Below are 14,961 nucleotides of genomic sequence, written 5' to 3' on the forward strand. Positions count from 1 at the left end.
AGGACTCCACCTTACACTCAGCATGGACACAGCTATCCAGGTTAGCGGGGGTCCTCCTTCCAGGGACACCTGACTGACCCAGGAAAAGTAATATTCCACCTTCAGTGCCCTCCTCAGCTGAGCCAACCAGTCTATGTTCTCCATATCAACGTCACATTTCCCCTAGCTGGCCTGGGACTGGGCATTTTGTTGTCACATTCATGTCAACTTTGCTCTTGTACACCTGCTTTCAGGGCTGGGCACATGGCATATGATGCAGACAGACAGTGTTGCTCACGTAGCAATGAGTTATGACCCTCGCCCAGTAAAGCCATTTCAGACTGAGGCTCAGGACTATCTTCACAAAGATATCCATTCTGGGAGCTGGCTTTTTGCTTCCCACTCATGTGCTTTCAGCCTGGAAGTGTCTTGGGGGAACACAGGTAAGTACCTAGCTGTAACCCTTTAGAGACCTGGACTTTCCAGAGGTCTCTGATGTGCTCAACTAAGACACCTGAGATCATCAGCCGGGTCCTCTCACCAAAAGCAGCTTATGAATGAGAACACGCCCTAGGCATCACTGGGACTTTGAGGATCTTTCACACACTGACAAAGGAACTCCAGTCCCTGCAAATGAGAGAGAGAGAGAGAGAGAGAGAGAGTGATTTTTCACTAAAAGTCTTATGTGGGATTGTGGAAACCACAGGGCTCTCTGCTAGAACCTTCCCCAACTAGCTTTTCCCCTCCTGGATACATATTCATTTCTGGTTTGCCATGTAAAATGTTATTATCCATTATCTTCATCAAAATTTCATTTTGCAATATTTCAAATGTGTGCGCATGAACTATTCCTGAATTAAAGCAGTGCATCCCCACCTGTTTCCAACTATCCTTTACCTGTGTGGCAGTACTCAGGGTCTGTGGCCACTGCAAATGCATATTTCTGTGTGATCTACATGTAAATTGCTGACAGATAAACACATTCAAATATTATGTACGCCCTGCACCATAATTGACCCCTTGCTGCCTTCAAATCATTGTAAATCCTGGTGATGACTGAGACTTCTAGGGAATAGAAGTGCCTCCCTAGGAAGTAAAGTGTCTACACACAAGCACACACAAACATACAAACACCCATGTCCTGGAAATGGGCTAAAATCCTAACTCAAACAGGTGTCTCTCATGTCTGTGTTTTGTGTGTTGCCCATCAGCCTGTACCCTTGTTTTAGTCACCTCGTATTCACCTTGTTGGTGAGAAAGAGAAGTGTCTACTTCACTTCCTAGGGAGGTTGGGAGAGGGCCACAGGGTGAGGTGGTAATCCAAAACATGAACTTTAGGGGTTTCCCCCTTTGTGGCCAATAAAGGCAACTAAGGGACCTGAAAGGCATTGGTGTAGGGAGTACATGTTCTAGAAGGCATGAATTTAGACTAATCAATGCCTTTGGTAACAGTGACACCTAGAGGGGTGTCACTTTGTAACTTAAATAGGAGTTCCTCGAGGAGTCCATTATGTCTGTCAAACCAGCTGCCTGGGACCTATAAGGGAGGCAGAAGTTCCATTTACTGCCTTCTTCAAGAGCCTAGCATTGTGTATTTTGAGAAGTGAAATGAGTGCTTTGGTCATAACAGTAATGTCTGGAACTCCAATGGGGATTAGGAGTAGCCTGTTGAGGCCTTGTACTATGGCTTTAGTACAGTCCATCCTCATTATTTGCAGATTCCATATTTGAGAATTCACCTACTAGCTAAAACTTAATACTTGCAGTGCTTTTTCAGACATTCATAAACATGCATAGAGCAGAAAAAAAAAAGACTCATCTGCACGTGTTCCCAGCTGAGGTCAGACAAGGCAATACTCTGCCTTCTTATCTCAGCTCTCACACTACAAACAAGTGTCCTTTTTGCAGTATATTTAGTACCGCGTTGTTGAAATTTTTTTCCTTTTTGTTAATAATTTCACTGTTTAAAATGCCCCCCAAGCATAGTGCTAAAGTGCAGTCTAGTGTTCCTACATACAAGAATGCTGTGACGTGCCTTGTGGAGAAAATACATGTTTTAGGCATGAATGATAGTGCTGTTGTCCATAAGTTCAGTGCCATGGACAAACAATATATATTAAGTGTCTTTAAACGGAAACATACTTAAAACAAGGTTATATATTGACTGGTTGATAAAAATGTTGTGACCAGAGGCTTGCAGAAAGTGAGCCTGGTATGATGTTTAATAGTCATTAATTCAGTGCTCACAGTGACTTTATAGAACATAATTACCACAAATAATAAGAATCAACTGTATATGTAGACACATCTGTTATCTTGTGCATTAGTCTGCTAGTGCTGCCATAACAAAATACTACAGACTGGGTGACTTAAACCAGTGGTCCCCAACCTTTCTGGCACCAGGGACCAGTTTCATGGAAGACAATTTTTCCATGGATGGGGTGGGGATGGTGGGGGTAGGGCAGGTAAAAATCAAGTGGTGATGCAAGCAATGGGGAGTGGCTGTAAATACAGATGAAGCTTCCCTCACTGGCCCACCACTCACCTCCTGCTGTGCACCCCCAACCCTCCACCCCCATTTCCTAAGATTCATGGAAGAAAATTTTCAATTTTTCCACAGACAGGGGTTGGGGGGCAGCAGAGCTCTGCAGCCCAGTCCCTAACAGGCCATGGACTGCTATCAGTCCACAGCCCAGGGATTCGAGACCACAGACTTAAACAACATTAATTTATTTTTTCATAGTTCTAGAGACTAGAAGTCTGAGATCAAGGTGCCAGCAGTGTTAGATAATGATGAGCCCTCTCTCCTCGGCTTGCAGATGGCCATCTTCTCGCTGTTTCCTCAACTGGCAAGAGAATAAGTTCTTTGGTGTCTCTTTCTCTTCTTATAAGGACACTAGTCCTATCAGATTAGGGCCCTATCCTATGACCTACTGTAACTTTAATTACCTCCTAAAAGATCCTATCTCCAAATACAGTCACATTTGTGGTTAGGGCTTCAACCTATGGATTTGGGAGAACATAATTCAGTCTATAACCCCCTGATTTATATTTTGGGTATCTCAGAGTTCTTTACCCCAAAGGGGATAACTCTAAGGCACTAGCCCAAGAGTCTGTGAAAATGTACTTACAGATGGAGCCATTTGTTGGTCAGGGGGTCCAGTGCTAAGATGACTGCTTGAAGTTTGGCAAAACTTTGTTCTTGTCCTGGTTAAGGAATGGAAAGCAGTAATATGTATCATGGGGACAATATCATCTGTGGTATACAAACTCTCATTGCTAATCACTCAGATGATCCCAAGGAGCTCCTCAGGTAGCCAAAGGGGTCTGGGAGAGGGATTATCTCCTTTGGCAACATGACATCTGGAAAGGAAGTCAGGATAGGGGAGGCTATGACCTCCTGCTTGTGGGGTATGCCAGGGGGCCAGATTTGGCTCCATCCTGTATCAAGGAGGCTTAAGTAACCATCCTGAGCTCATGGGGTGCTGGTTCCACGATGCAAGGCATACTGAGCATCTAGGCTGTTAATGGGAAAAAAGCCAAACTCTGTAAAATAATTTTAAAGTGATTTTAAAAGAAGTCTTGAGCAAGTGGACTCCGGGTCATGGTCCTCAAATTTGGCTCAGAATAAATCTCTTTAAAATTATTTTGCAGAGTTTGGCTTTTTATTTGTTAACAAGATTGGCACCCAGATGTGGGGCTCAGAGAAGACTCAGGACTGCTGAAGGAGTAGCCCGAACTCGGCACCAGGTACCAGCATGGCCCTTTTTGGGCCCTCTGACTCCGAGCTTCTCCTTTGGCGGAACTGGTAAGTCCTCCTGAGCTCCAGACCTCCCGTTTTTGGTTGATGATCTTGGTTATTCTGAGCTGGTTCTTTTCCTAGGAATTGTTGTTTGGGATCCTAACTCAGATTTGCAGGTGCATTCTAAAGGGTCTTCCGATTATCTTTTTATCTTAAAATTAATCTCAATTGGCTTGTCTGTGCATTTTTGAAAGAGGAAACTGAACTGTCTTGTTTGTAGATAAATGAGAGACTGAGATCCTCAGCTCTGAAGAGATGGGGCATCTTAATCTTCTCCCAGCCTTGGCAGCCCTGGGTGACTGGGGTCCTGAGTGAGAGTTGCTTGGGGCGATTCCCTGAGGCACGAGTGGCCCTATAGGGAACCCCCCAACAAATTAATTAAAAGAAGGCTCATCCAGGAAACACATATAAGAGCTGACCTCCAAGAGATAAACTGAGACAAGTAATAGGGTGGGACCGACTCAGTGGTAAGACACTGATGAGCCCCACCCACAATCAGCACACTCTAATCCATAACACCAAACCCTGTATTACAGTTCGGTTGCTTCTTTTAAAGAAAAATGGGAAATCCTTTAAAAATGAGGAAAGACAAGGAGAATGACCCCCATTGGGCACCCCAGTTGGTTGGTGGCACCTTTACTTGCAAGTATTTTTTTTTTTTTGAGGCAGAGTCCCACTCTGTCATCCTGGCTAGAGTGCCATGGCATCAGCCTAGCTCACCGCAACCTCAAACTCCTGAGCTCAAGCAATCCTTCTGCCTCAGCCTCCCAAGTAGCTGGGACTACAGGCATGCACCACCATGCCTGGCTAATTTTTTTTCTATATATTTTTAGTTGTCCAGCTAATTTCTTTCTATTTTTTAGTAGAGATGGGGTCTCGCTCTTGCTCAGGCTGGTTTCAAACTCCTGAGCTCAAACGACCCGCCGGCCTCGGCCTCCCAGAGTGTTAGGATTACAGGCGAGAGCCACAATGCCCAGCCAGCAAGTATTTTTGTAAATGAAAAGATACAAAGGCATGCCAGGTTTTCTAGGGCTCCAGCTGGTTATAGCTAATTCTTGTGCACAAATTACATCAAGGAAAATTCACAGCTCAAATGGTTGACCTACCACTAGAGTTAAAATGCCTCAAGCTATTTCTCTCTCTTTTCTGGCTACGCTAAAACCTGCTAACTTTTTCTATTGATATTAAGATAACTCATTGTTTATGGTATTTACAATTAAAAGCCTACCAGGAGATCCTACAGCCAGTTCTAGCTAAAATGCAAACATTGAAAACTCATTTTGACTGTATCTACTGCTATTCAACATAGTGCTGGAAGTCCTTGAGAGAGCAATCAGGCAAGAGAGCAGAATCAAGGGTGTCCAAATGGGGACAGAAGAGCATTGATTAAGGCCATGAAGGCTTGCCAATTGGTGCATTTCACCAGACATTAAAGTTAATTCAGAACCTATGTTGTAGAGGTGAAAATTATAATCAGCACCCTTTTATTACTTTGTTTTACAAATTATTTTAGTAAATTTTTGATTTCCAATTTGGTTATATTGTGAACCTTGGTTTCAATTTAATTTTTGTCTGTTTCTGCTCCCTGTATTCAGGTTTGTTGCTTTCTTTCATTTCATTTAGTGGATATACTTTGGGGCATTGGGGTATCTTGACCCTGTTCATATTTATAAGTTTCTTCCTCCATAGAGCCTCAAATCAGTATTGTCAGGGTTAGGAACCTTCCCCATGCCTTTATAGGGTTTAAGGACTCTGAGCTTAAGTTGGGTTACAATTAACTTTATCATTGTTCCACAAGGGTACCATGGGTGTTTTTCCCTATGACTATGATGATCAGAATTGTTGCAGCAGAAGCACAGGTGGTGTGGTGGAACTTTTCTGGGTCCAAAACTCAGAGGTCGATGGACAGAAACCATGTTCTCCTGTGGCCCTGACATTTCTGCCACATGGGATTTTTTTTTTTCAGTCTTTTCTCTCTGTACAAATTTCCTTGGAACATTTTGGGTTTCTAGCCGGCAAATTCACAGTTTTTGGTCTTTGTTACCACTGAATCACATGTGGTCCAGACCTTCTGGGTGATTATGAGAAAATGTTTGGGGACCCAGTGACCCACCTTTGGGTGGCTATTTCCTCCTCTGTGGAGTGACAGTCAATCTCACTGGGGTCAGGTTCATATCCAGTAAGGTCATTTTGTCTATGGCCCAGGTGAGGGCCATCAAGCCCTGTGATCACAAGATTAGCCACTGGGCCTGCTTAGCAAGTAGCAGTGATAAGCAAAGCCAAAGCACATTGGATAGGGGGTTTGTATTGGGTGAGTATTAATAGTTTAGTACCAAATGCTTCTCTTGTTTCTTTTCTCATCAGTGCCTGGGCCACAGGCCACCATGCAGGTGCACTTCGATCACCTTGGATGTCAGGAGAGTGTGCACAACAGCAGCAAGGGAAGCGGCAGCAGCACAGGAAATGAACAAGGTTACTTACTACCTTTGCCTAAATAACAACTATCAGGCAACGAGGGGCTAATGCTTAATTATCCTTGGGGGTAGTGTTCTCCTCCCTTTCTAAAAACCTGACAAAGGGATATTCCTGGGCCTGTCCCAGATATGCACAATCACAAAGAATGTATATATGTCTGCCCCAAGCAACCAGTAACAGTCACCAGGCTAGATGCAATGGTCACAGCCCAACAGTCACCAACCTGACCCCCAGTAAGTGGGACTCAAGTGCTGACCAGTTAAGGCATATGTTGTCACTGCCTTTATAGTTGGAGCCTCAGAGACCACCTACCAAATACAGCCCAAACTTGATGGTATGTCACAGTGGGATATAGTTAATTAATTACAATTCAACACCTACCAAAGAACACAGCGCTGTACAGGACAAAGAGTACACCCAACAATTGATGATCTCATCCCAGACAGCCTTTGCTGTATCATAGAACGAGTTACTTAGCCAAGTAGCAGTTAACTAAAGCTGAGCAAGTGTCCTTGGTCCTGGCTGGGTCATCCTGTATGATGACTCTAGTTTTTATCACTTCCATTGGTGAGGAAGAGATTTCTGCCTTAGGGTTATGGGCATGCCCAAACACAGGACACCCAACACTAAACAGATGAGAGCGACAACAATTCATTAGTATCAAATACTGACAGCTCGAGGAGGAAGACACCACACAGGATTTACACTCAGGAATTGAGTGAAAAACCACGGGCTAGGGGAAGCAGGCTTTGTAGTACCAAGAGGGTGAGGTACTCACTGGTTTCTTTGAATAATTTTGTGGGTTGACAGAGAACTGAAGCCACTACTGAGAGATAACAAAGAAATGCACCTGGTCCATTTGATAAGGAGGGTTGTTTGGCTAGGAGACCTCATTCAGGAGCAGTATGGAAGAAACTTGTGGTTAGGTCATTTGAGGCCCTCCCATCTCACCAGATGTCAAGGCAGCACATATTAATTTTAGGCCTTGTATCACACCCCCTCCACACACACTGAGAGGCCAGAGTGGGTGACTAGGGAGATCCACCTGGGACCTTAGTCTCTGGGGATGGATGTTTGGATTCTGGGATGAAGGCATCCAAGCGACTAGCACTACAGTAACATGTTGGCTAAAGCACAGGGCTCCATCTCAGCTGAACACCACATTCCCATTCCCAATGGGAGGGCAAGTGAGTGAGGTCTCAGAAGCCTAGGTCCAGATCTCCCTCAGCCAACTCCTCCCAAGTGGCTGTCTGCCCTCCCCACTTGTGGCAGCCTGGCAGCCCTGCTTACCAATAAAAGAAGTCCAGGACAATGTTGAATCGCTGGAAGACAGATTAGGAGCCAACGTGGAATTTTGAAGTAGGACTGGAGTTACGGACTCGGAGCTCTGAAGGACGGAGGGCATGGGGAATGGCTGCAGACTGTGAAGAGGATGGAGGAAGGGTGAGCAGGGTAGCACCAGGCGAAAGGGAACTAGGGGATGCCAGCTATTCCTCAAAGAGTTACCTCTAACCTCCACGAGAGCACAGTGGGCAACCGGGAGCAGGAAGGGCAGGGGTCAGTCAGGAGCCCAGAGCCCAGGAGTGGCAACAGAAGCAGCTACGCAGCAAGACACATCAGGCCGCTTCGAGGTGCGCTCAGTCGGCAGCTACTTCCGGCGGCAACTGGGCGGGCACTGAGCACTGCGCATGGCTGACTCCGCCCATCCCGACGGCAGCCGAACTAGCCCTTCCGACACGTTCTAGAAGCCATACAAAAGGGCCCGGAATCCTGCGTTCACCCTCAATCTGGCTGCCGCTAGCCTCCTCCTCCTTCCGACTTCTGCCATCCTCCCAGGGCCAGCTCCAACTGCGGCTAGGGGTACTCTGCCCTGTGCCTTTGCAAAAATGCAAAATGTGCTTTTTCTCTTGGAACAGCGTATGCCCCACAGTTTTCTTCTTGTGGAAGAGGGAATGTAGTGACTTGATTGCCATAGCTGAGTCTGCATTCTGAAAGACCTGGACACCTTTGGGGATCAGAAGGTACTCGACTGCTAGTTATTCCCAGATCCTTGAGCCTCTAGTAAACCTGAGTGCCTTCCCTCTGAATGGGGTGGGGGAGAATCACCCATGGGTTCACGACAGGGCTTTGGCCCCAGCAGGAGTACTCTGTCCTCTGTCAGGACAGAAATTGGGATCCAGGAGCCCAAGAATTGCCTGGAAATTTAAATTTCCAAGAGTGCTCTTTGCCCCAAGTTTGAGTTCCCAGGACATAGCTCAGAGAACTGGAAGGGTAGCTTCACCAACTGAGATCACCCCAAGATGTGACTCTGTCCCATAGCCAGGAGATGCAGAATTGAAGTGAGGGTTGGCTGATGCCACAGAAGGGGAAAAGAAGTCAAATGTTATTATATCTGATCTTCAAGGGAGCTAGCCCCTGGAAACCAGGCCATTATGATGCTCCAGTATGCTGGCCCTATCACGTGGAAAAGACTGGCATTTTCACTAGAAAGCTCCTATGCTTTCTATTATCCTGTGGAAAAGAAGGATCTCAGAGGATGAGGCTATGCCTCCACTCAATCCCCTTCATCCTTCCTATCTCAGGTCCGTGATAAAGTGAGTTCAGAAAAAGGCTTCTGAATCAGAGCCCATGAGACAGATGGGCAGTCAACAAACAGAGCTCAGTTTTGTTCACTGGCACTGGACCTCCTAAGTAATACCATTTAGAAGTGTTGAAATCAAAATGGATTTCAAATTCTTCTTCGTTAACTAGAACATTCAAACAGAAACATGCTGTTCTTCCCCTTTCAGCATTTGGTGAAATGAGTTGGGACTGCTTGTGACTGGCATATTGCAAAGCTTCGGTTACCTGGAACTCCTGGGAATGGGTGAGTGTTTGACACAGCTAAGAATTCTAACTCTTTACTGACACCCCCTCCCCCACCCCATCCTAGCCTGTTTGTGTTGTTGTAAAGGAATACCTCGGTATTTTATAAAGAAAAGAGGTTTGTTTAGCTCATGGCTCTATAGGCTGTACAGAAAGGGTGGCACCAGCATCTGCTTCTGGCAACGGCTTCAGGCTGCTTCCACACATCACAGAGGTGAAGGGGACTGGATGCTACCAGGCCGTTCATAAGGGATCTCCCCCCAAGACCCAAACACCTTCCATTAAGTCCCACCTCCAACATTGGGGAACACATTTCAAAATGAGATTTGGAGGGGTCAAATATCCAAACCATAGTACCCTCCTTGTCTTTATTTATTTATTTTTTACCATTTTAGAATCACACATTTAAAAAAAAATTTCTCATAGTTCCCTGCCTTATTTTAACTAGTAGAACACCCTCACACCTTCTTTTCCCTTTTCCTTTCTCCCTCTCTTTTGTCTTCCATTGCAGCAAATGCTTCCTTCCCACATGGGTGCAAGAGAAGGAAAAAAAGGTGAGAGGAACCGTATATCACTAACCATCACATACAGGGATGCGTCAGATGAACCCACCCCTACTGCTGTTCATCCCATGTCCCTGGTAACTCAGGCATCCTTGTAGAGATAATCCTTGCTTGTCAACCATGTAAGGGCCATTTCAGGTCATTTTGTCCAAGCACCTGAATTGTATATGTGAGTAAACTGAGGTCTAAAGAAGAAGGAGGAATTTGCCCAAGGTTTCGTAGTGGCAGAGACCAAAACTAGAACTCTATTTCCAGGTTTGCCTACTTCTCTAATTGTTTTTCATTGAAAGTTGCCTTTGACTGGTATTTCAGGCAATAGCCAGCAGGTGGGAGCAGATTTGTTTGGTTGGAAGCAGGTCGTTCACAGCACTCTGGAATCAAATTTCACAATCAGCCCCTCATTTGTCAGGGAAAGCAAGCCTGAAGCCTAAAGTTTTGTTCCTAGGTGCCTTTATGACTATAGAGATTGCCAAAAACTTGATGGCATGAGGAATTCACTTCCAGAGCTTACATCCCAGACTCACATGGCAAATGGTCCAAAGGCAACAAGAAATATGCAAATGGCACTATAATTTGTGCTTATTGAGTTTTTTTCTACTTAATTTATTAGAATATCTATAAATATCCAGATTGAATGGACTTTAACCTGAATATGGGATCGTGGTATACGGAAAAGAGCACTGATGTAGGAATTAGTTCTTCTGTGTTCTGACCTAGCTCTGCCACACAACAGTGAGTACAATCATGCATCACTTGACAGGGATACGTTCTGAGAAATATGTTGTGCAAATTTCTTCATTGTGCAAACATCATAGAGTGTACTTACACAAACCTAGATGGTATAGCCTACACACCTAGGCTACATGGTTTAGACTATTGCTCCTAGGCTACAAACCTGTACAGCATGTGACTGTACTGAATACTGTAGGCAATTGTAACACAACAGTAAGTAGTATTTGTGTATTTAAACATATATAAACATAGAAAAGGTACAGTAAAAATACAGTATAAAAGATAAAACTGGTAAACCTGTATAGAGCACTTACTGTGACTGGAGCTTGCAGGGTTGGAAGTTGCTCTGGGTAAGTCAGTGAGTGAGTGGGGAGTGAATGTGAAGGCCTAGGACATTACTGTGCACTGTAGACTTTATAAACACTGTATACTTAGGCTACACTAAATTTACAAAATTTCTTTCTTCAATAATAAATTAATTTTAGCTTACTGTAACTTTTTTCACTTTATAAACTTATTTTTTTTCACTTTTTGACTCTTGTAATAACACTTAGCTTAAAACAAACACATTGTAAAGCTGTACAAAAATATTTTGTTTCTTTATATCCTTATTCTGTAAGCTTTTTCCTATTTAATTTTTTTCTTTTTAAACTTTTTTGTTAAAAACTAAGACACAAGCACACACAATAGTCTAGGCCTACATAGGTTCAGGATCATCCATATCATTGTCTTTGGGGGCAGTAACACACATGGAGCTGTCATCTCCTAGGATAATTATGCCTTCTTCTAGAATACCTCCTGAAGGACCTGCCTGAGGCTGTTTTACAGCTAACTATTTTTTATAAGTAGAAGAAGTACACTTTAAAATAACCATAAAGAGTATTGTATAGTAAATTCTAGGCTATAGGAATTTTAAGCTCTATTATAATCTTATAGGACCACTGTCGTGTATGTAGTCCATCATTCATGACTATATTCCAGTTTGCCTGAAGCATAAGGTGATTTGGAAAGTGAAAAAGAGATTAGGAAGCAAGAGAATTGGCAGCATCTGGCCTAGTGAGGGCCACACACTCAGTGCACAATAAATACTTGTTAAGTGAATAAATGAAACAAGAAAGTAAGTTTTTGGGGCCTGATTGTCAGAACTATTCTATTTCTATTTAGAGTCAACAATAAGCTTTTGAAGGATTCGTGCAGGGGAATGACACAATCAGAGTGCTGCCTTAGGAAGAAACTTTCAGTTACTTTGTGAAGGAGGGATTGGAAGGAAGAGAGACTAGGGACAAAGCCAGCAGTTAGAGGGTGTTAAACACCTCTGCTTCTGGTAGTGGCAAGCTAGGTAATTTGGACTAACCATTCCAATGATGACAACAAAAAAAACTAGATGAAATATGAAAAGAAATTGTATTTATTAAGAGCTAAGAAGTGATGAGGCAAAAATCTACAAGACAAGAACAGAGATAGGAAAGCCCAGCATCCAAATCCACGTGTGCCTGAGAGCATTTGCTGAATCCAGAAAAAAAGAATTGTGAATCTGAGCTATGGTTTTGGTGGCTTCATGGGCAAAGGGGATAAAAATTGAAGCCTAGGGCCCAAACAAGTAGGAGACTTAATAAGTACTTCATCCACTTTTAGCTAAGACTCTGAGTGGCTACCCCTTTGGAATAATGGTAAACCAAAAGTAACCAGCACTTGCATGGACTTGCAGCCTAGCTACCACCACCTGGGTGGTTCAAAGAACCTCAGGCCCTGAACTTGAATTAAAATTCTTTGACAGGTAGAATCCCCAGGCACTTGTCAAAAGCAAATGAAAATACTCTCTGCAGGAAGGTTCTGTCTCTCTGGGCCTGAAATCAGTCTTAGAATAGTTTTTCAATAACATATTAGTACATAGTCAAAGATAGGCACATAAGAAAAAAATACATTTTAAGTGACAACCAGGAGGAAAAATAGACAATGAAAACAAATTTGCGAAGACTTCAAGTACCAGAATTATGAGACACAGACTGTAATCATTATGGTTTCCTATAGTTCAAAAAATAAAAGATAAGCTTCATAATATCTTCAGGGGGCCAGGCACAATGGCTCATGCCTATAATCCCAGCATTTGGGGAGGCCCAGCTGGGAAGATCACTTAAGGCCACAAGCTTGAGACCAGCCTGAGCTACATAGTGAGACCCCATCTCTACAAAAAAAACAGAAAAATTATCTAGGCATGGTGGCACATGCCTGTAGTCCCAGCTGCTCAGGAGGCTGAGGCAGGAGGATCACTTGAGCCCAAGAGTTTGAGGTTACAGTAAGCCATGATGACACCACAGCATTTTAGCTGGGGCAACAGAGCAAGACCCTGTCTCAAAAAGAGAAAAAATCTGGGGGGCATGGGCAATATACATAACCTAAACTTTTGTACCCCCATAATAAGCTGAAATAAAAAAATAAAAATATATAGGTATACACATAAAAAATATATATACATTTATATATATTTTATGTGTATATGTGCCTCTCTTCAGGGAAATAAAGCCATAAAAATGAGATAGCACTTTGAAAAATAATCAAATGGAACTTCTAGAACTGAAAAATATGAAAACTGAAAGTTTAGTGGATACATTTAATAGATGACCAAACACAACTGTTAGATGATAATAACTGCAATGGAGAAAAATAGACTTAAGAGAGAATTATTGAAATGAAAGATAGGTCAGAAGAAATCATCCAGAATTCTGCCAGGAAAAACAAATTATACGAAAAAAAGAAAAGATAGGTTAAGAGACACAATGAATAGAAATGAGATCTAACATACATTTAAGAAGACTCTTTCTGGGGAAATGGGGAAGATGATGGTCAAAAATTTTCTAGCACAAATGGAAACCACTAATCCACAGATTCTAGAAGCCCAATAGATCCTAAGCAGGATGGATAGAAAGAAATCCTCTGTTACACACATCATAGTGAAAGTACAGAAAACTGGAAATAAAGAAGGCAATGATAGTGATCCAAATTAGAGGTAATGAACTTAGGCAGGAGCAGAATGAATTGGGACAAGGGGATGAGCCTTTAGACTCAGGCCTTTAAACTGTCCTTTACTCAAAATTTCCATAAAAGACGATAAAGATGTTATCCATTTTGTTCCTAGTTACTAAAATGTATTTGTTAACAAGTCCATTTGTTGGAGCACCCTGGCTCCTTGGAGCCATTCCCAGTTGTCTTTGTCATACATGGAAGGCCATTGTTTAATTGGTATATATCCCTCGTCTCATAGGCCGTGAAAGAGAGGAATATTTTCCTTAGGAATAAAATGGTTGTTGCAGCTGAGCCGTAAGGGTGGAGAAATGTGCTTTTATGTGACTTTCTAAGAGAAAGCAGAGTAAAAGTGAATCTTTGTAGAAATTCTTCCTTCTCTTACCTGATTACCACCCAGATTTCACACTGTTTCTAAGGAAAAGTATATAAAATGAATAATTTGGTGGTTCTCAGGGTGTCTCATTACAACCTTCAGGCTTGACTCACCCACCGAACTCTCTATGGCTGGCTAGCATACCATTCCTGTAGAGGTTCATATTTGTAATAGAGCTAAAAATGTAATGGTCTCTCTTTTGAGGGAGTGAGGTTTTTGCTTATTACTAGAGCTTTTCATACAGAGACTGAATGGTCACTTGTCAGGAATATGATATAGGAAATTCTGCTCCATACAGGTTGTTTTTCAATGACTCTGTGGTCCCCCGAATCTAACCCAAAAGCAGCTATCTGTGAAGCCTTTTAAGAAGGATTTCAGTGTTTTTGCTCAAAATATTAATATGTCTAGCCTAGCATTTATCCTATTAAATAGTTGAGGTACAAATATCTCATGTAGCCATAAAGATCCCCATTACCCCACAGAAAACTGTTTCTCCAAGAAAAGATATTGGGAGAGCAGGAACTCCTTTTCTATTGCCTAAGGCCAAGGTAATCAGAAAGCTGCCCAACAGTGAAGATATTAACCTGCTTTCATATGCAATATATCACCAACAATTTTGACCAAGTGTCACAAAGGAGGGGCTTCCTGGATTTTTTATTCTGATTTTGCAGGATTTCTCTTCACTTTTGCCAGGCAGTCACAATTGGTATATGCTACAGCTTTCTCCCCAAAACTTGCAGAAACCTGCCTTTTAACATCCAAGGCATCTTCTAGCAATTTCTTCCTCCCTTACTACGGAAGGGCAGGAGCAGGGAAAATGCTTCACTAACTCTAAAGTTTTTATCCAAGGGCCTTGCTGCTGGAGCATAGGATACTAAAAAGGGCATTTGACTACAAATCTGAAGATCTAGTGTTACAACCTCTGAATATCAGTTTTCTCATCTGGAATGTGGAAGTGAAAATAATTCCTATTTGTTAACAGAACAGCCCTAACAGAAGGAAATCCTTATCTGTCCCAACTTCCTGGCTCTGTGTCTTCCCTCATTCCCTCAGCCTGATCAGGTAGGTTTCTCATAATCTCCACCTGGAAGGGCTGCTGTCACTATCACTTCTAGCCACCAGGGGGCCTCAGCTCTCTTGGTCTAGTT

At 43.0% G+C, this 14,961-nt stretch overlaps 1 long non-coding RNA gene across 1 annotated transcript; it reads right to left on the reverse strand.

Moving 5' to 3' along the window:
- Positions 1-3,132: 3,132 nt before the first annotated feature.
- LOC123628613 lies at positions 3,133-7,878 on the reverse strand. Its single transcript, XR_006731705.1, has 3 exons — positions 7,763-7,878; positions 7,547-7,677; positions 3,133-3,186 (listed from the first exon to the last, which is right to left on the reverse strand). It is a non-coding gene; the product is annotated as an uncharacterized LOC123628613 (long non-coding RNA).
- Between the last annotated feature and the right edge of the window lie 7,083 nt (positions 7,879-14,961).

The sequence above is a fragment of the Lemur catta genome, chromosome X (genome assembly GCF_020740605.2).
Source record: "Lemur catta isolate mLemCat1 chromosome X, mLemCat1.pri, whole genome shotgun sequence".
In the NCBI taxonomy this organism is placed as follows: Eukaryota; Metazoa; Chordata; class Mammalia; order Primates; family Lemuridae; genus Lemur; species Lemur catta.